A 22822-nucleotide genomic window follows, 5' to 3' on the forward strand; every position below is an offset into this window, starting at 1 on the left:
AGAACAGTAATAGTAAGGACCCTAATAGTAACAACTGAAGGGCCAAAAGTAATACTTACCTCAAGTGACATCTTAGCTGGTTCATCACCACCCATTAGTTGTTGTTGGAAAGAGAAGCGAGTTGGATTTTATATGGTTGGGGAAGAAAGGAGTCAACCAATATCGGATAAGTCAAAGAGGATGTCAGAAATTTCTAACGGCTCTTTCAAAAGGGTAGTTTGGGCATTATGGAAAAAATGAACAGTGTTTTTAGAGGTCTGAGACAGATTGGGGGTCTAATTGTGAAGATTCAAGGGGGTTAAACACAAAACGCGACAAAAGTTTGGGGTAACTTAAAAAAACCCTATTTTTAGCCACAGATGGGAGCTTTCGCATACTTTCCCACAACTGGCGTGGTTCTTCAACTTTTACCTACGGCTGTTCACAACGGTTTTATCCGTTGGATTCTCGTGTGAAAGCCCTTTCCTCCTCCTTTTCTTCTTCTTCTTCCTATAGTTTTGTTTGGGCTTGAAAACCTAGGGTTTCCTCTTTATGTTGTTTTCTTCTATTTTAGATTTAAGAGGGTAATGTTTAATTACAATAATTTCTTTAATTTTTACTTTTGGGTTCTGATTTGGGCGTTTTTCGGGTGCATAAAATATTGTTCGAGTTCCTTCATTTCAAATGTGGCTTTCTTAAATGAGGGAGACGAATCAGGTAACTCTAAGCTAGCTTCTTCTTTCTCCTCTATGTATATGGTTTATATGTCTAGTTAAATTCTATGTAAACCTTAACAAATTGGTTGTCTTTTTCAAAGGGTTTGGTTAATTGAGTTTTTGGTTCACATCGCAGCAACTAAACTGAATTAAAGGTTTGTTTGTTACTTTTCCTTTTAGTTGATGATTAATTGGCTTGTTTTGATTGGGTGTTGACTGTTGGGTGATTCAATATGGTAGGGAATTTGTTTGTTGAAATTCTTCTGAGAACAAATTATTCTTGTTCTTCGTTTATTTGAGTTTGGTACAATCTTTGCATTGGTTTATGTCCTGATTTTTGTTGGTGGTTCTATTTGTTCGCTTCGCGACTCAGCGTTATGAAATTTTCAGTTGGATTTAGTGTGGTAATCTCGCAACTGATTTCTCTAGTATGGTGATTGTTCCTCTTCTTTTGGGAAGGGAAGAAAATGATTGGTTCCCGAATGGTATGCCAATTCAGTTGCAATATCCCTGTTGATGGGTCTAGTTGTGTTTAGCTCTGTATAAGTCTGAAAAGGTTGTCTATACTCTTCACTATGTTAAACGATGCACATGACTTATTTAGTAGGTACCTGTGCTTTCCTCACAATCTGACTTCCATTCACAATTTTAAAGGCTTCCTGTGGTAATCGGAATGTAAAGTTAAGGGGAAGAACTAGTTCTAAGGTTAGATATTGGGTTGTTGCAATTAATGATGCTGGATTAAGGCCACCTAAAGGATGGTGTCATCCCCATCGTTTTGGTTTTTTTGCTCCACCAAGGGGTTTGACTGAGGACGGTAGTGAGGCCCAATGGTTTGTGGATGTTCAAGCAGCAATTGAGGAAGCGAAGTCAGAGGTCTGTTTCCTTTAGCACTTAGTGTGTTTGAATTAAAAACCATTCCAATATTTATCTTTTTGTTTAATCAGAAAAGTTTCAAATGTTTGGTGGCTGTGTTTTGAACTGTATCTATGACGTCCTTTTGATGCACATGGGTCATCTCGGCTCAATGCTTTAATGGAGGCAAAAGCTAAGCAAGTGGTTCATGTGCTTTTTGCTCCTTACATCTTTAGACCCATCCTTTTCTATGTGCTTTGGATATTAAAATGTATTGCATCTTTTTGATAAAAACAATGGTCATATATGTATATATGAGCTGGTAAGTTGGCTACGTGGTACGTTCATTCAAGAGGGTGCCAAATAGGAGAGTGGGGTCAACAGGGCTTCATGTTTTATATAGAATAGTGGATACTTAGATAGGTGTCACTCTGGTGTACACTGGTCTTTTGGTGAAGCCTTGAGAGTCTGGTCCCAAGGTCTTGGGATGGAATGCCACCTTTATCAGGTTTTTTTTAAAAGGTTTAGGGAAAATAAAATTGTAACGTTATATTTGTAAAAAAGTTTGTTTCAATAAATAAGATCTCGCGCATGTCCATCTCAGAAATATCAGATTTCGTCTACATTTGAACATCACGAGTTATGAAATTTAAAAAGAATGAAGGCAACAGTTGTTCGCACTACTAAAATAACACTCTTTGCCCCATGAGCGTTGTGCCTTGTTCTTGCATGCTTTTCACCTGTCACTTGCTTTGTCCGACAAATGCTAATAATAATAGGCTGTTTAACCTTGATTTTGTTGTAGGGAACAAAACAGTCTGGTTTTTGTTTCATTTTTCCGTAAACGTTTTTATGTGGTTGTGTATACACGATGAGGAAGAATTCAAATATATGAAAGCAATTCATTGGCCTTAAAACAGATTTTCTCGAATTCTGTTGTCTTATGTTACTTAACTAGAACATATAAAGGCTCTTCCTACCTTAATACAGCAGCGCCTCATAGATAACATGTGCAAATATGAAGTACTCATGTAAGCAGCTTATGTGGAGAAAATGATTACCTTTTGATTAAGATCTATACTGGATGAATTGAGATGTTTAGATGTATATGTTTTTAATGATTATTAGACTCTGATGACGTTGTGGCCTGTTTCGGATTTACATTCTTCTTTATAAGGAAGTTGTCATTGCTTTGAAAATCAACAGTGTGTATAGTAAGCGGAGACTTCTTAGCATTCATGAAAATGTTAAAGTATTGCGTTACCCAGACCATTTCTCAACTGGAGTTTATTTATGGCATGTAATTTATTTGGGAAACATGCATGTATAAATTTCATGTTGGATTTAATTAGAGTAATGATATATGTTCTGATTAATCGGCATTGGCCTGGCAAGTGTGCTGATGATCATTGTTGGATACATACAGGTCACACCATGAAAAACTTGTTATTGTTGATTACCGTGTTGACTTTATTGGTGGTCTTGATTTATGCTTCGGACAGTATGACACACCGAGCCAAAGGTAAGAATGTACAAGAGCTTGATTAATATTATCTTCCACTTTGTAATCTTGTAGGTTATATAATCTAGATTGCAAGTTATTATTGATTCATTTCAGTTAGAATAACCATTAAACCAGTGTTCTCTATCTCCCGAAAGTTTGACATTGAATTAAGGAGGTCTGTTACTAAACTGGAAATATGCAAGACTTGTGTTTAGAGATCCAAAAGCAGACTTCTTTGGTCTGACTTTGTGCTATAATATGTCTTAGTTAGAGTGGGTTTTGGGATATAGTGACCTAGGATGAAAAGTTAGTTCTCTGAATCTATTTTCTAAGGGTTCTAGTTTCATAGTATTTGGATATCCGAGTTAGGAGTTACGCATGTCCAAAGATGGCATTCTAGCCTACCACGAAAGCTGCGCTGGCCTGATTCGCGCTCGATTTTGTAGTAGTTAGAGTTAGATTTGTGTTTTAGTGATCTTGGCAGTAAAGTTAGTGCTCTGTATCTACTTTCTAACGGCTCTAATTTCATGGTATTTGGATTTTTGAGCTGGGAGTTACGGGTATCGAAAGGTGGACTGTTCCAACTGAATTTTCAGTGTACTGGACTGATTTTGAGTTAAATGTAGACATAGAGTCAAATTTAGGTATACTCTACGTATGAAGAAAAGATTGTGCTTGTGGGATCCATTCCCATTGCATTCAGTGGAACCGAGCAACCTTCAGCTTATGGTGAGCTGGTATCTATTGGGGGCCTTAACCTTGACACAAACAAGAAATTAAGTGCTGCATTGCCACTATACTTGAGACCAAGTTGTTAGTCCCCAAGAATCATTTCTTCCTCGAATTTTATGATGCAAAGGCAAGCTAGCTATTTCTACCCTTAAAGACAAGTTGAAGCATTAGCACTCTGGGTGTTTTTAAATGGTAAGGATTGTGTTGAACCTATTCAATCAACCGTACAGACCCCTTCCCACCTCAGTGTTGGAAATATTGACTGTTTACTCAATTTATGTATTACTATACATTTCGTACTGTTTTAAGACCTTGAGATGCTAAGATGGTTGCAAATTACTAATGTAGGGTTGGTGGCAGTTGCAATGGCTTGTGAGCATTACTGATCAAACATTTACAAGTTTCTTACTTTGCTACCGGCTCGTGTGCTTGACTTGAGGTTGGCAGGCTGCTGAACCACTAATTATAGGAATTTATAGGTACTTAAAAGTGGATTTGGAGTTTTGATTCTTCCTAAACAATGGTGCTGATTCTTCTAAAATATAGGCACTAAACGAGGATGTTCATTCTTCCTATGTCTTGCAGATCCTTGGGAAAGCTCTAGGAGTTCTTCAAGATAGTACAAGGACACGTATACATAAGTTGATATTCATGCTAGGTATTATCTCTTTGAGTTTCTTAAGATTGACTAGTAGCTAGTAGTTAAATTCATTACTTATGTGAAGCTTGGTTATGAAGTTTTATTTGTATCTTGTTTCCTACTTGTGATAATTATAACATCACCTAACACAAGTATTGCAAGAGCCTTTAGATTTAAACTAAGGGCATCATGAAAGGTTGGATACTGAATATGTTGAGGCTGAAGTCCATGTACATAATGGTTTGACTTTCATAACTTAACATATTAGTGGCCGAAACCAAGTATATTTTTCTTTATGTTTTTGGTTTTAATTCTATTTTGCGTGTTGTTTTGAAGCTACATCTGACAATTGCCCGGAACATGGTGATAGGAAACTTGAAAAGCTTGAAGGTTGCTAAGCTGCTTCACATAATACAAGTATCATTAAAGGGTTAGTTTAAATTAAACTAAGGGCATCATGAAGGTCAGATAATGAAGAGGTCGAGGCTGAATTCTATGTTTTCATTGAACGAAATTTGTCAAATGTTGTAGCATCATGCATGGCCTTCAACCACTTCTTTTTGTCTTTACCTTCAAGAGCCTCTTGATAGTAGATAGGTTCTCCACCATCAAATAGTAAAACATACATATATGGTGGATACTTGGTTGAAGCTTGTCTCTCTCTGTCGGACCTCTTTATCCTAGCTTCTTGTGGCTAAGGAGGATACACTTCTGCTTGCTCAGGTGGTGATTCATGCACTTCATCTGCATATTCTATATCAATAGATTCTATCCCATAATGAGCAATAGGATCATCATCATGAGCTTCAAACTCATGGTTCTCTGCATTCTCAATGCCTTCTGCACGTTCCACAGTAGGAACTTCTGGTTCTAAATCAACAAGATCATTAGTGAAAGCTTGTAACTTCTTACCTTCCTCGAAATCTGCTATGGTTTGGTCTTCTAAGAACACAATATCTCGACTTCGGATTACCTTCTTGTTAATCAGATCATAGAGTTTGTAGCCAAACTTCTCATCCCCATAACCTAGAAAAATACATTGCTTGCCTCTGTTATAAAGCTTGGATCTCTCATCCTTGAGAATATGAACAAATACTCTGTACCTAAATACCCTCAAGTATCCATAATCAACATATCTGCCTGACCATACTTTCTTTGGATAATCACTATTCAGAGGCTTTGATGGCGATAAGTTGATCACATGCACGGTTGTACGCATTGCTTCTACCCAGTAACTTCTAGGTAACTTAGAGTGAGACAGCATGCATTTTATCCTCTCTACAATGGTACGATTCATTCTCTCGGCTATACCATTCTATTGCGGTGTCTTGGGAACGGTCTGCTCATAACGAATCCCATGACTCTTGTAATACTCTTCAAATGGCCCTATGTACTCACCCCCATTATCTGACGAATACACTTTAAAAGCTTCCTTGTCTATTTTTCCTTCATGCTATGGAAAGTCTTGAACACGCCAAGTACATCATCCTTAATTGGTCTTCAAACTATATGCTCATATCTTTCTTGATGCATCATCAATGAGAGTCAAGAAGTACAAAGCTCCCCCGTGGGACTTTACTTTCATAGGACCACATAAGTCAGTGTGAACTAGCTCAAGGACATTGTCCTTTCTGTGAGACGGGAATCTTTGGAAAGACACCCTATGTTACTTTCCTACCAAACAGTGAGTACATCTATTTAAATGTGTACCTTTAATATCTGGCAAGGCCTTTTTGCTTGGCAAGAACTTTCATGCCTTTTTCGCCTATATGACACAGTCTCTTGTGCCATAGTTCGGAGGAAACTTCTTTTTCTCACGCGATTTATTCGTTATTACACAGACTAGCCTGTGTCTTGTAAAAAGAACAAGTTTTCTTCCCTTTGGCTGCTACAATGGAACTTCTGCTCAGTTTCCATACCCCATTACCTAACGCGTTTAGAAAGCCATCATCATCTAACTTCCCAGTGAAAATTAGGCTTAGCCGAATGTCAGGGACATATCTTACATCTTTGAGTGTCAAGGTAGCCGATATTGATTTCTACATGAACATCACCAATGCCTACAATCTTTGAGACGCCACTGTTACCAATCTTTACCTCACCAAACTCACCACAGCTGTAGGTAGTGAAGAATCCCCTGTGCGATGTGACGGGATAGGATGTTTCTATATCTATCACTCACTCTGTATCCTGGCATGAGGTACTAAGACAGCACACACCACATTCTGACACAATTCCCACTAGATCATCGTCTACTAGTGCGGTAGTATCTCTGCTTGTGTTTTAGTTCCTCTTTACCATGTCTTCATGTACACAATTATTCTTCTCATCCATCTTCAGTGTTCTGCACTCATACCTGAAGTGACCCTTAGTAGCACAATAGTAACATTGTCTCTCTGCCTTAGGAGTTCTAGCATCACTCATAGATTTGCTTCTGTCATCACCTCTAGAATGAGATGGGTTTCTGCTTTTACCTCTCCCCCGCTTCTCTGTGACAAGGATCTCTGAGTGAGAGGAGTTGCTTCATGAATCCCTTATTGTCTCCTTATTCAACAATGCCCCGGTAGCTATCTCCATGGAAATAACTCCATCCTTAGCGGCTCCGTTAAGAGAAACTGCTAACGTCTCCCAATTGTCGAGTAGAGAGTTTAATAGGAACAAAGCCTCAACTTCGTCTCCCATATCAATCTTCATCAGATGCAACTAATTGATGATATTATGTACTTCATTAAAGATGCTCAGACATTGAAGAATCTTCTTTGTACTTCGTGTTGGTAAACTTTTTAATGAGCAGCACTTTGTTTCCGGCCGACTTCCTCTCATAGAGGTCTTCGAGTTTCTTCCACAAGCCAAAAGTTGTAGTCTCTTGGGATACATGGTAGAAGACACTATCGTCAATCCACTGTCGAATGTACCCAATTGATTTTTTGTCAAGCTTGCTCCACTCTACCAAAGGAATCGCTTTCGGTTTTTCTCCTCCATTCTCAATGGGTTGTGCCAAGTCCTTGCAATAGAACAAGTCTTCCATCTTCGCTTTTCAAATGGTGTAGTTAGCTCTATTCAAACTAGTTATGCGAGTGTTCACGGAATAGTCTATCTCTACAAGTTATTTTAGCTCAAATCTTCTGTCAGGAATTTCGTCAAACACCTTCCGAGCAAAATTCTGATAACAACCTAGGTTAATCTAACCTGGGTCTGATACCACTTGTTAGGAAATAACGATACCAATCGATCCCGACTACACAGATAACTTGTAATATGCACCAACAACTACTCCAAACTAATTCTAAATATTTACTACAACCAACCTAACATGCCCAACTCTCTTAACAACTATTAACAACAGATAATAATGCAAAGAAGTAAAAGCATACCACAACACAAAGATATACCGTGGTTTGACCAATGATGCCTACTTGCTACTTCTACAAGAGCTAATCATTTTATAACGTGGGAAGGAAGATTACAATCACTCCTTTCAGTCTCTCATCTTACTATATCACTCCTCTCTCTTTACAGCTCTCTACAAATGTTATCTCTCAATTTTGATAGCTCTCAAAATTGGGTTTTTCTCTCTCTTGTGTTACTTGGTTCGTGTCTTAGGTTTTGCCAAAAACCCTTTTCTTATGCTGCAAACTCGCGATTCTCATAAATAGAAATTCTGACGAAAATAGGCATGAAGCTGGTTTTAGACGGAGCCAAAATATAGCGCCAAGATCGCCCTCTTCGATTTTTTCAGAAAAAAGTCCAGTAGACTTGTTTCGGAAAAAGCTGAGAAAAAAAACTATCTTCTTTTTCTCCAAGGCTCCTTGGGCAAGACTAGTTTCGAAATGTTAAACAAACTTCTTTACGCCAAACATCATCGGATTCTCTCTCTCTTCCTTATGTGAGAGATAACTCCAACAAGTAGCTATGAGGGGAAATAATCCTATGTGACGCCTACGTGGAGGTGAAAAGCTGCTTGCATTGGGAATGCTCTTAGATCATCTTTTTAATCTGTTTCTCAAAGCGTTTCCAAACTATGTTGTAAGCAAAAGGAATCCTAAGGTGTAGTGGTTACAAACTGTTGGTTTTAACTTTTAAGTAAGATGAATTTTCTAATTTTTATTATGATTAAAATCTATCATGATGAGAAAAATTCCTATTATAATTCTTAAACATGATGAGAAAAATAAAAATAAAACTAGAGCCTGTAATCGGACGGGCCAAAAAAGCTTGTTGACACCTATAAGAGTATTTTGTAGAATTAGGATAATAAAGTTCTCTTGATTTTCAAGGATCAGATTAATTCACCAGGTTACTTTCCTGTCTTGATTTTCAAAAGTGGGTCAGCAAAACTTTAAGGCCAAGTTCTCCCAATTGTGTAAAACTATTCAGGCCCACCCAGACCAACGATTTCTTTTCTTTTTTTTTGATAGGGTCCCAGACCAACGATTAAGATGGTTGTTTAAAATGTTGATTATTTTTTTTTGATAGGGTCCCAGACCAACGATTAAGATGGTTGTTTAAAGTGTTGTCCTGTATGGATGGTTTAAAGTAGCAAATCGCCAAGGTCGGTATATATATTCCCTTCATAATTTTACCCAATGCGTTGGCGGACTAGTCCTCCCAATTGGGTGAACTTCATAGGTTTCAGGCCCATCCAGACCAACGATTAAGATGGTGGTTTAAAGCAAATCACCAAGGTTAGTATAGACTCATTGCATATGTTTCAGGACCACCCAAACCAACGATTAAGATGGTGGTTTAAACTTTAATTAACAAGTATGCGAACCGTGCTATGCATCGGTTTTTTTTCAAGTCTTTAAATCTGTCGCATCTAACATCTATTGGGTAGTATGATTTTTTGAATTCTAGTTCTAATTAAAAAAAATAATATAAAAATATTAGGAGGGGTTGAATATAATTTCAGTGATGTGAATGAGATTTTCTAAATTATTTTAAATATTACAAAGCTAATTCTAATTTTAGTGAAGTGAGGGGAGGTTTTTGTAAATAGTTTAAAAAGGAGGGAGCTAGTTCTAAAATCTTAAAATAGAGAGATTAGAAATACATTGTTCGGTTGAGAAGTGTATCTCCTAAAGACCCATGTATCATATAGTAGAGTGCGAACCGTGCTACGCATCGGTTTTTTTTTTTCAAGTCTTTAAACCTGTCGCCTCTAACATATATCGGGTAGTATGATTTTTTAAATTTTAGTTCTAATTTAAAAAACAATATAAAAATATTATGAGGGGTTGAATATAATTTCAGTGATGTAAATGAGGTTTTCTAAATTATTTTAAATATTACGAAGCTAATTCTAATTTCAGTGAAGTGAGGGAGGTTTTTATAAATAGTTTAAAAAGGAGGGAGCTGATTATAATAATTGAGGGAGGTGGTTCTAAAATCTTAAAATAGAGAGATTAGAAATACACTGTTCGATTGAGAAGTGTGTCTCCTAATTAAAGACCCGGCTATCATATAGTAGAGAAGTGTGTCTCCTAAAGACCCGGCTGCTATCATATAGTAGAGAAGTGTTGTCTTGCATGGAAATTTTAAAGAAGCAAAATTATCAAGGAGTATCTTACTTCTTTAAAGAAAACCGAGGGTGTAACAATAATTTTCATCACATCATTAATTTTTATTTCCTTTTTTGCCCTTGTTTTATTATTGGAATTATGTTTTTGTCCTCCATCAATCCATCATATATGAAGCAAAAAAAAAAATAAAAAAAAATGGAACCCAATCCATTAATGTCGTTAACAGGGCAATAGAATGAAACGAATGATTTTTTGCTCTCAGCATTGGTTCCTCCAAGCGCTCCAAAAGAATTTTGAGTCATACACGTCTCATCTTTTCCACAAAAAAAGGGAAGTTACAACCATCACAAAATCCTCAAAATTCCCAATTTTACTAGTTTGTTCCTTATAAAGGAAATAAAAAGAAGAAATAAAAAAAAAAAATGTAAAGTGGAATAAGCCAACAAGCGTGTGTATTTGTTCTTAATGCATCCATCGTATTTTTCATATTTTGATTTCTATTTTTTGTTTTGTTTCCGTTTTCTTTTTATTTCCTTTCTAGTTATGACTGAGGAATAAACTAGTAAAATTGAGAATTTTGTGCAATGTGTAACTACCCTATTTTGATGGAAAAAATGAGACGTGTGTGGCTGATAATTACCTTGGAGCGCTTGGAGGAATCAACTGGGAGCAAAATCACTTCAATGAAACCACCCTGGTTTAACGGAAAAAAAAAAAAAGAATGAAACCACCCAAAGTCCCAAACTCCAAATGTAAGCATGATTTCACTATCAAAACAATAAATAAGCATAATTTCTTAACGCCATACATATTTAGCTTTTTCTATCAAATTGTCGAGAAATTTCTTAATACATGTTTAATTCAACGCTCATAGAAATGGTAGTTAATGCGTTGGAATGATTTGTTTTAGGCCAAATTGTTTTAGATGTTCAGTTCCACCTAGACCAACGACTAAGATGTACGCGCCCTACATGCCCCTCGTTGCATGTGTGAATTGTTTCAGATTTTCAATTCCACCTAGACCCAACGACTAAGATGTACGTGAGTATCAGTATTGGTTTGAAATCGAGAGTCGTGAAGACTTTATGGTGCACTGGGAATCGGGAGTCTTGATGACTTGGTGTGAAGACTGTGAACAACTCTCTTAACTTATAAAAAAAAAAGATATATGTAATGTCGATCTTAATTCGTTAACTTATAAAAAAAAAGATATACGTAATGTCGATCTTACTTCGCTTTGCACATACATGTGATGGGAAACTATATATCTTTCATGGGCCCACATATCCACCAACGATTAAGACAGTTCAAGTGTTAGTGATTGTTCTCTTGCATGAATGTTCAATCATAGTACAAAACTAGATTTTGGACCCGGGCATACGCCCGGGATCAATTAAATATTTTGTGTGCTGAAAAGGCTTTATAAAATGTCTCACACAAATTTTCGAATTAGAATATATTTTTATTGAAAATAAATCAAAATATGTTAATGAATGGCGGCGATTATGGTGCATAAGTCTTAAACCAAGAGATCAAATTGAGATAAAGATCTTCACTTTATGGTTTAGGATATTAATCCATAATTTTCAAATGAAATTATCTTAAACTCGATCTAATTTCAGATAATAGTTTTCTTAGATTTATGGTGATTTAGCGAAGAAATTTTCGAATCGAATATATTTTTATTGAAAATAAACCGAAATACGTTAATAATGGCCCGATTATGGTGCATAAGTACTTGGAAACTAAGGGATCAAATTGAGATAGCCGAAGAGTAGCGATTATGGTACATAAGTACTTGGAAACTAAGGGATCAAATTGAGATAGCCTCTTCACTTTGTGGTTTAGGATATTAATCCGTAATTTTCAAATGAAATTATCTTAAACTCGATCTAGCTTGTATAATAGTTTTATTAGATTTATGGTGATTTAACGGTAAAATCATCACCTTTCAAATTTTACGTACTAATGTGTACAAATCACTAAAACAGATTGATTGTTTCCATATCCTCAAAGAATACACTACTCCCCTTGAAAAAAAAATTATCACATGAACGTGTCCTACTTAACGGGTGTCGTTATATTAAATTATTCTAAAAAATATTAGCAACTATGCATAGCTATGAGATATAAAAATTATATTAATTACTCAATTAAATTTCTTGCACCACTCTCTATAAAAAGGAAGCATCAAACCTTGATAAAACTCATCGACTTCTTTTCATTGCTAGTTTTAACAATAGAAGTTTGATTGAAGCTTTTTGAGAATGTCCAATTTGGTGAAGATAATATTGAAGCTACTTGAATAGCAAGGCATTCCCAATCACAATAAAAGAAGTATGATAAACACTACTTAAAATGCAAAACTATATTTGTCGAGACATTTATTCCCCACATATAATACAAATATATTTTAGGGTTATTAGTTGAATGTATTTGCATCAAGTTTCGATTTTCCATTAATTATTCTTTTTCGAGGTTAGTTTAATGTAGTGCGTTGCAACCGGTTTCCAAATTCTCATTAATTATTCTTTGAGGTTAGTTCAATGCATTTGCATCAAGTTTCGATTTCTATCAATTATTATTTAAGGTTAGTTCATTGCAATTGCATCCATTTTATGATATCCGTTACTTATTCATTATGGTTAATTCAGTACAGTTGCATCCAATTTTTGATGTTTCGTTAATTAGTATTTGAGATTAGTTTATTGCATTTGCATCGAGGTTCTAATCTCTCGTTAATTACTTCTTTGAGGTTAGTTCAATACATCCGCATCCGGTTTACGATTTCACGTTAATTGTTTTTATAAGTTAGTTCGATAGTTTACAATTTCTATACAGTTTGCATACATGTAAGAGTCTGTTTTTTTAAACTCACTTTCATTTTGGGTTCCTAATTACTCGTAATTACTCATGTGAGAAGGCTAAAAAAGCGGACATTTATGCTTTGAGGTCGATGTGATGCGGTTACATCCGACTTCGATTTCAGGTTAACTATTTTTTATGATATTTCAATGCATTTGCATCCAATTTCGATTTTCCGTTAGTTAATATCTTATTTTAGTTTAATGCGGTTGCATCTAGTTTTTGGTTTTCTGTTAATTATTCTTTGAGGTTAGTTCAATGCGGTTTATATCTAATTTCGAATTTATGTTAATTGTTCTTTGAGGTTAGTTCAATGCATTTGCATCAAGTTTTCGATTTTCCGTTAATTATTTTTTGAGGTTAGTTCAATGCAGTTACATCAAATTTATAATTTCCCGATAATTATTCATTTAGGTTAGTTCAGTGTAGTTTCATCTATTTTTCAATGTTTCGTTAATTAGTCTTTGAGATTAGTTCATTGCATTTGGATCCAGTTTTCGATTTCCCGTTAATAACTCTTTAAGATTAGTTCAATACATCTGCATCTAGTCTCTGATTATTTATGCTTTGAGATTAGTTCAATGCAATTATATCTGGTTTTTTATTTCCCGTTAATTATTTTTTAAGATTATTTCAATGCATTTGCATTTAGTTTCCGATTTCCCACCAATTATTCTATGAGGTTAGTTTAATGCAGTTGCATTCGGTTTTTTATTTAATGTTAATTATTTTTTGAGTTTAGTTCAATGCATTTGCATCCAGTTTTCGATTTCGGCCCATTAATTATTATCGAGGTTTGTTTGATGTATTTGGATACCGTTTCCGATTTTCCGTTAAATATTTTTTAAAGATTTGCATACAATTTCTAATTTCCCTTTAGTTATTATCTGACGTTAGTTTAATGCAATTGCACCCAGTTTTCAATTTCTAGTTAATTAGTTTTTAGTTTAGTTTATTGCATTTGCATAAAGTTTCCAATTTCTCGTTAATTACTCTTTGAGCTCAGTTATGCATTTGGATCCAATTTCCGATTTCCTTTTAATTATCCAATGTGGTGTATAATATCAACTTCTACTGATCCATCTGTAGTGTCCTTGCAAACATGACATAAAAAGTAAATTATGTTTGATTTATTATGTGGGATCATTGAAGATTATCCAGTTCCCGATTTTCCATTAATTATTCTTTAAATTATGCATGACTTACTATGTAGAATATTCAAAGATTATCTACGAACGGGTGTTGTTATATTAATTATTTTGAAAAATATTTGCAAATATACAAAACTATTATATATTAATATTATATTGATCACTCAACCAAATTTCTTATAACGTGAAAACCTCATTCTCCATTAAAAAAAAATAACTCATGTACCTTTAATAAAACCCTTCAACTTCATTTTGTTATTTAATAATAGAAGTTTGATTGAAGTTTTGTGAGATTGCCTAATAAGGTGAAGTTCATATATATTGTAGCTACTTGAATAGCAAAGAGTTCCCAATCATACGGAAAGAGATAAGGTAAACATCATTTTAAATGCAAAACTATACTTATCGAGACATTCCCACAACATATAACCCAACTATGTTTTGAGGTTAGTTAAATGCATTTGTATCCAGTTTCTGATTTTCCGTTATTTATATTTTGAGGTTAGTTCAATACAGTTGTATCCAGTTTCTGATTTCTCGTTAATTATTCTTTTCGATTAGTTCAATACATTTGCATCCAATTTCCAATTTCCTGTTAATTGTTATTTGAGGTCAGTTCAATGCATTTGCATCCAGTTTATGATTTCCCAGTAATTATTTTGTGAGATTAGTTTAATGCATTTGCATCCAGTTTCTGATTTCTCGTTTATTATTTGATAAAGTTACATTTGCATCTAGTTTCCGATTTCTCATTAATTATTGTTTGAGATTAGTTCAATGAATTTGCATCCAGTTTTCTATTTTCCATTAATTATTTCTTGAGGTTAGTTCAATGCATTTGCATCCAGTTTATTTTTTGAGATTAGTTCAGTGCAGTTCTATCCGGTTTCCGGTTTTCGATTTCCCATTAATTCTTTTTTAATATTAGTTCCACGCATTTGCATCATGCTTCCAATTAATAATTAATTTTTCTTTGATTTTTAATTCAATGCAATTGCATCCAGTTTCTGATTTCCTATTAATTTAATCTTTGATGGTTAGCTCAATGCATTTGCATCCAGTTTCCGATTTGCCGACAATTATTTTTTTATGTTAGTTTGATGTATTTGCATCCAAGTTTTGATTTTCCGTTAATTATTCTTTGAGGTTAGTTTAATACAGTTGTATCTATATATATTCCAATTTTCTATTAATTACTTTTTAAGATTAGTTTAATGTTTGCATTTGCATCCAATTTTTGATTTTTCGTTAAATATTATTTGAGGTTAGTTCGATACATTTGCATCCAGTTTTCGGTTCCCCATTAATTGTTTTTTTACGTTAGTTTCATTCAATATTATATATATTTTAAAATATTTGTCATTATTGGTTTGCCGTTTTTTTTTTTATTTTCTATTATATATTTTGTAATGTTATTTTTTGTATAATTGTTTTTAACTATGTTTTGAGGTCGTGTTAATGATATATTCGAAATAAGTCGGTGTTTTATCATAGACACTAAAATTGTATGATTTGTAGTAGGGAATTAGTTTATACAAATTACATATTTTTTAGCAATTTTTTTTATTTGATCAAATATATATAAGAATTGGAACACTAAAAGTGTTTGATTCGTAATAGAAAATTACCTTTTACAAATTACCTATTTTTTAGCAATTTTTAAAAATATTTGTCATTATTGCTTTGCCGTTATTTTTTTTTTTCATTTTCTATTATATATTTTGTGATGTTATTTTTTGTATAATTGTTTTTAACTATGTTTTGAGGCCGTGTTAAGAATATATTCGAAATAAGTCAGTATTTTATCATAGACACTAAAATTGTATGATTTGTAATAAGGAATTATACAAATTATCCTTCTTTTTTTTATTTTATTTTATTTTATTTTATTTGATCAAATATATAAGAATTGGAACACTAAAATTGTTTGATTCATAATAGGAAATTACTTTTTACAAATCACCTATTTTTTAGTAATTTTTTTTATTTGATCAAATATGTAAGAATTGGAAATACACTCAAACTCTCCAAATATAATAATTAGAAATACACTCGAACTCTTCTAAGAGGTTCTATGTATGTGAGATTGTAGGCTATTAGAAAAGACTATTTTTCATATTAGAGTGTGGAGAGAGAAAAAACTAACTCTCTCATATTAGAGTGCCACATAGGAAAGAGAAAATCCTCAATTAGAGGTCTCTGCTTTAGTATATAGATAGTAGATATTAGGATATGACAAAATATTCACTCCTGATTTATTGATATGTATTGTGGATATATCCCTCTCTGTGTGGATATATTACATTGGGCCATTTGCAAATATCGTAGATATGTCGAGATATATCGTCAAATATCACTTGACTGTGTGTGGGTATTGCTAACTGCAAATATCATAGATATATCGCGATATATCGTGACATATCGACAAATATCGCAAAAAATATCCACAAATTATCTATATCTATCTATATCTTAATATTAAAGCTCCCACAAGAGATATTTTTCAAGCTCTATTAAAATTCCACATCATCATCTCCTATTAAAACGAGAATTTTTCTCCTATTGAAAAAATAAAATTTAGATACTTCTAATTAAAACGGGGATCATTTTCCTATTAAAACAGAAATTCATCCTCTATTAGAAAAGATAAATTTTAGCATTTATGATTAAAACAATAATCTTTCTCCTATTAAAACGGAATCACACTTTTAAATTAAATCAACTATTAAAACGGGATCCCTCTCCCAATTAAAAAATAGGTTTTTAAAACTTAATTAAAATAATTTGTTGAGATATTAAAATAGATTTTTAAGACTTGATTAAAATAATTTGTTAGGAAATTAAAGCTCCACAAGGAGTATTTTTTTTAGCTCTATTAAAATTCTACATCATCAATTTCTATTAAAACGGTAATTCCTCCTCTATTAGAAAAGAGAAATTATAGCACTTCTGATTAAAACAATAATCATTCTCCTATTAAAACGGAATCACACTTTTAAATTAAATGAACTATTAAAACAGGATCCCTCTCCAAATTAAAAAATGGGTTTTTAAAACTTAATTAAAATAATTTGTTGAGAAATTAAAATGGATTTTTAAGATTTGATAAAAACAATTTGTTAGGAAATTAAGGCTCCCACAAGGAGTATTTTTTTAGCTCTCTTAAAATTCCACCTCATCAATTTCTATTAAAATGGAAAATCCTCTCCTATTGAAAAGAAAAATTGTAGCACTTCTAATTAAAATGGGAATCATACTTCTAAATTAAAATTGGATTCCTCTCCCAATAAAAAAAATTAGTTTTTAAAATTTAATTAAAACAATTTGTTAAGAAATTAAAACGGATTTTTAAAATTTGATTAAAACAATTTGTTATGAAATTAAAACGGATTAGCAACGAAAACATGAATAACGAATTAGTCAATTAGAAAATTTCTATATGTATAGTTATGATTGTTGAGCAAGTTTTTAAAAATGCCGGTGCATATGCACGGGTTTACTTTCTAGTCTTAATATTAAAGCTCCCACAAAGGGTATTTTTTGAGCTCTATTAAAATTCCACGTCATCATCTCCTATTAAAACGGGAATTCCTTTCCTATTTATTAGACACTTCTAATTAAAATGGGAATCAATTTCCTATTAAAACAGAAATTCCTCCTCTATTAGAAAAAAGAAATTCTAACACTTCTAATTAAAACGGGAATTCCTTCCCTATTGAAAAGGAAAAATATAGCATATCTAATTAAAATGAAAATCATTCTCCTATTAAAACGGAAATTATATTTCTAAATTAAGTCAACTATTAAAACGGGATTAAAAATGGATTTATAAAACTTAATTAAAACAATTTGTTATAAAATTAAAACGATTTGTTATGAAACTACAATAGGTTAGCGGCTAAAACGGGAATCATGATTTGTTAGAAAATTTCTATATGTATATAATTATGATTGTTGAACATGTTTGCAAAAGAGCCGGTGCGTATGCACGGGCCTACTTTCTAGTTTTCTTTGAATGTGGTCATACTTTTAATATTTTCTTTGTACATATTTAGGATGATTATATGTCGTTATAAAGTCATTCGAAATTTCAAATATTTAAAAAGTCATACAAATTACTACACTGGTTGTAGCGCCTCAGGATTAAAGAAATATTACAAGGCGTTAATAGGACTACGTTCAATTTTAATTAATTAAAATCAATGATAAATCATCATTTTTATTTTATAAAATCCGACAGAATCTCCTCTGTATTTTCGACATTTAAAACACGTAAATCCTGTCATAACCTGAAAATCAAAATAATACAATTCTCATTGATTCAACATTTCCAAGATATGTATATATATACTCCACTATATATATATATATATATCCACTTCCAAGATATTCAACAAACACATTAAATATCCACTTTCATAACAAAATACATTAAATAAAATAAATGAAAGTTACACAAAATGAAATTATAGTACATGAGATACAACAAATTACTACTCTGGTAACATTCTGGACTCACAAAATGAAATGATAGTCAAGGACTTGGGAAATAACACCTTAAAATGACAAAATTAACATATTTTCGCCCCGAGGAGAGAGTAGAGCTACGCAGGAGATTCACTAGCCTCCCCTGTGATTCTTTTGGTTTTTCTTATCCTTGAGGAAAATGATCACCAACAAAAAGCAAAATAGCATAGACGCACAAAATTAATAATGGATACAGATCGAGGGCTTTCTTCCCATTCATTTATCAGGAAAAAAGAGTTACAGACCTCAATAGCACACCATTTGGGTGCTATACTATAGTTTAAATTACAACAAATTATTGGCTCCTTGAGATACAAAATTTAGTTGGTCTCCAATTGCTTGTCCGCCAGACGGCTCATATCCATAACCATCAAACGACTTGTCATCTCGGACCACGTTCACTGTATCTGGTGCTTTAATGCCAACCATTGGTGATGTCCACCGGACCGGCATTGAAGCGTTTGAGCTGGAACCTTCTTGGTTCAGGCTCAGAATAGTGCGATTCTGTGGAGAGGTTGCTGCAGGTCTCTTGTTAACTGAAGTGACTATTGTCTAGGAGAGGGACGATGACTGCGGCTGTTGCTGATTCTTCTGAATTGGAGACTTAGGTCGGAGGCCCTCTATATTAGGTGTTGTCAGCACTAGATGAGGTGCTTCGGGTGGTGGATTCCATCCTCCTCCTCCTTGCCAAACTTTCCCATCCTTGTCACAAAAGTTCCTGATATAACCCTGCATTTTTTTAGGGAAAACCCTTTTCAAGTTAGACACAAGATACAAGTACAACCAAAACAATTTAGCAAATCAGATTTTGACTCCCTAGGATTAACATGCAATTGATCTTGTGTCATGCCCCCTTTCCAAGTCAGACACAAGATACAAGTACAACCAAAAAGATTTAGCAAATCAGATTTTGACTCCCTAGGATTAAACATGCAATTGATCTTGTGTCATGCTCTTAAGAGGAAAGAAAGGTGGGTTCGTTAGATACTTTACCTCTGCATTAAAGTTTGAAGAAGATAATCCTTTTCCTACAATCAGCTAACCAGACCGAATGTTATGATCTTCACCAAACAGCTCAAGTCTCCTGCGCCCAAGGGAGAAATGCTCAATAATCCGATACATATATTCCGGTTTTTTACTTGAACCTGCCATTCAATTGGTTACAAAATTCAGCACCATGCTCAGCAACAATATAAGCATAATATTGATACACAATGGAGTGAAATATAAAATATATAATTTGAAATGAAGCAGGAATAGTTAATCCGATATCCATGCTTTACTATTCATGTATACAAAAACATGCACTGGGCCATGACAATGAGTGAAATCATCAAAACTTGTTGTCATACTCTAGTAAAGTATGACATATACACACCGTAAGGAGGTTATTCTGTGATTATAATATCCGTGTCAATGTTTGCATGGATAATGTGACCATCCGTGCTACGACGTACTGTTCCTTTTATGCCCACAATCTTCCTACATTACAGATAAGAGACTTTCGAAAAGTAATAAATGAGTTGTCTTGAAGAGTGATAACGGCACTTCTATGTGTGGAAGCCAATAATGACAAATGTCAAAAACCATAGGAGAAGATATAACCAACCTTTGAATGCTGAAACAAAGTGTGAGAATCATGCCGCAGACCAGGAGCTGCATTAGATTTGTCCGTCTTCACCCAACATATATCCTCACACCTCCGGAATCCCCACTGCATAAACAACATTACAATTTATATACAGAATTACAGAGTACAAAAGTACTATCCAAGTATCCAATAAATAATATCCAATTTGGTCACAGGAATCATTCCAATCCAAGAATGATGGTGGGTGACTCCATCAAATCTGAATCATTTTCAGTTAGAATTATAATAAGAATTAAAGAGAGTTCATTGTTTCCATCAGGAAACTCCAACAGCAATGCTGTTGTGAAACCTGATGGCACTTTGCAATATAATGCAAAAAGAGAAGAGCGGCCAGAGGGCAATTGTGATAAGACATTCCATGAGGTACAAAAGAAAACATCAAAATATTCCAAGAGAAGAATCATTGACATGAACAATTAAAATTCTAAAGAGAACCCATATTATGATGTTAAAAATGGGATAACTAAGAGCTATGAAGCACGGATACTGACACACGACACGACATCATTCAAAAAGATAGGACACGGATACGTCATGGACAAATTTAAATCAAAATATGAACTCTAGTTTTGGACATGTCCAAAAATGCAAGCTAATGCCAACGAAAGAAATAACAATTATAGAAGATTCATAACAAATATTTATAAAAAGGAATTGGCAATCATCAAGTGCATTCATGCATTGTGCCTCATTTTTCCTATTTCAAAAACCCCTACCAAGTCATGTATTCTTTTAAGTATTTTAATCACTTTTTAAAAAATAAGAATAAACTGTAGAAGTGTCCCCAGCATGTCCACAGAGTGTCTGAAATTCTAAAAATTAATTATTAAATCCGACACTCCAAATCGAGTATTGGACATGTGTTGGAAGCATGTTGGGGAGTGCCGATGTCGGATACGTTGCCAGTTGCCCCTAGAGGAGTGTCGGTGCTTCATAGACTAAGAGCTCCTTATTTGATATAAGGACTTTGTAAAACGAGTATGAGAAAATATATCAAACTTAAAAGCTAAAACCCAGTTACTGAAACTCCAACAGTAATACTGTGAAACCTGATGGTCTTTACCGAAATAATACAATGAGAGGGCCAGAGAGTTCGAGACAAAAACACTCACAAAACATAAAAAGAAATATTTCTCTGTATGTATAAATAGTCCAAGAGAAAAAAAAAATGTTGACACTGAGTCACTGACGATTAAAGAGGACGGAGGACATGTTGAAAATTGTTAATTAAGAGTTCTTGGTTTGAATGTTTGATTTAATGACTAGTGAAATGAATACGAGAATATCAAACTCAAAATTCAGTTACGAAAATGTGTTTTACGCATGTGATGATATATGTTTATATACCCAAACAATACTTACCTTTCTTAGGCACTGTCGGCCCTGCTCAAGACCCACACCATCACCAACCCATAGGAATATAAAAGACGGTGTGTTTGCAATTGCCTGAGGACCCCGAAGAAAAGGTTAGACTGCACAAACGCATGAAGGCGACACTTAGACCACAGAGAATAGCAGTGGAAATAGGCAAAAAAGGTACCTCAATCTTAAGGTTTGATATTTGTTCAAATGTCCAATATTCCGTATGATCAGCAACTCCAGGTGCTCAATGGACATACTCCTCCCAAGTTTCTTTCCCTCGCCACCACCACCACCACCAATTATATTCGAAAATATCGTGATTAAAACAAAAACTTTTTATATCGTCAAAATATCACGATATATCCACAAATATCGTCGATACTTACACTGGTATTTATCCAAACTAATATCGCGATTTTTATATACCCATCTCTAAAATCTAGATATTTATCGCGATATATCGTGATATATCACGATATTTTGTACTATGGTTCAAGTGTTGTGACTGTTCTCTTGTATGAATGTTCGTAACTAGGCCCAAAATATCGAATTCGGTGCATATTTTGATGTACCTAAAAACCGATATATATCGGATATATCAAAAATATCAGGGACATTTATTTTTTTGTTGACAGTCAAAATTTTGTTTTGTATGTCGATATATCATAAATATCATCGATTATATCGATTAAAATCAATAATATTTGGTCAAAATCAACAATATAGGTCAAAGTCAACAATTTATATCGGATATATTGTATATATCAGTCGATATATATCGTTATATCGGAAATTGCAATATATATCGGGAAAAAAATATTCAATATTCGGTTGAGATATATCGAATATATCCATATCGGTGTATAAAAAAAACGATATATATCGGCAATATATCAGATATATCGACGATATTTTGGGCCTTGGTTTAGTTGTTTACAAAACTGATGGCAAGGTGTTAAATCAAATGTGGGCGGTCAGCTAGTTTGGGTCGGGCAACCACAAAAATCCAATTTTCGGTCAGTAGCAATCTCGTAGTTTTTTGAAAAACTGAAGGCAATGTACTAAAATGAGAGAGAAACATGTGAATTTCACTGTAGAAATTGACGGTTTTACCCCTCCCTCACCTATACTATTACATAATACCCTTTTGACTTTAATTGTAATAATTAAACCCATATAGGAGTATAACCGGAAAAATCCACTGTTCACCGAGCTATTCTCTTTAAAGTAGTTAGATTATATTCAACACTTTACAAGATAAGTTAGTGTCAAATTAAATTGCATTGAAATCCACTGTTTATCATAACAAAAACATCAA

At 33.8% G+C, this 22822-nt stretch overlaps 2 long non-coding RNA genes across 2 annotated transcripts; one reads left to right on the plus strand and one right to left on the minus strand.

The window, feature by feature from the left end:
• Nucleotides 1-4038: 4038 nt before the first annotated feature.
• LOC147521979 (uncharacterized) lies at nucleotides 4039-4951 on the plus strand. Its single transcript, XR_015194812.1, has 3 exons — nucleotides 4039-4265; nucleotides 4372-4444; nucleotides 4763-4951. It is a non-coding gene; the product is annotated as an uncharacterized LOC147521979 (long non-coding RNA).
• A 13379-nt stretch (nucleotides 4952-18330) lies between these two features.
• Nucleotides 18331-21794, minus strand: LOC147521980 (uncharacterized). The gene is made up of 5 exons (XR_015194813.1): nucleotides 21683-21794; nucleotides 21505-21588; nucleotides 20101-20205; nucleotides 19485-19636; nucleotides 18331-19220 (listed from the first exon to the last, which is right to left on the minus strand). It is a non-coding gene; the product is annotated as an uncharacterized LOC147521980 (long non-coding RNA).
• Nucleotides 21795-22822: the final 1028 nt, after the last annotated feature.

This window comes from Coptis chinensis, chromosome 1, assembly GCF_015680905.1.
Source record: "Coptis chinensis isolate HL-2020 chromosome 1, ASM1568090v1, whole genome shotgun sequence".
NCBI classification, from domain to species: Eukaryota; Viridiplantae; Streptophyta; class Magnoliopsida; order Ranunculales; family Ranunculaceae; genus Coptis; species Coptis chinensis.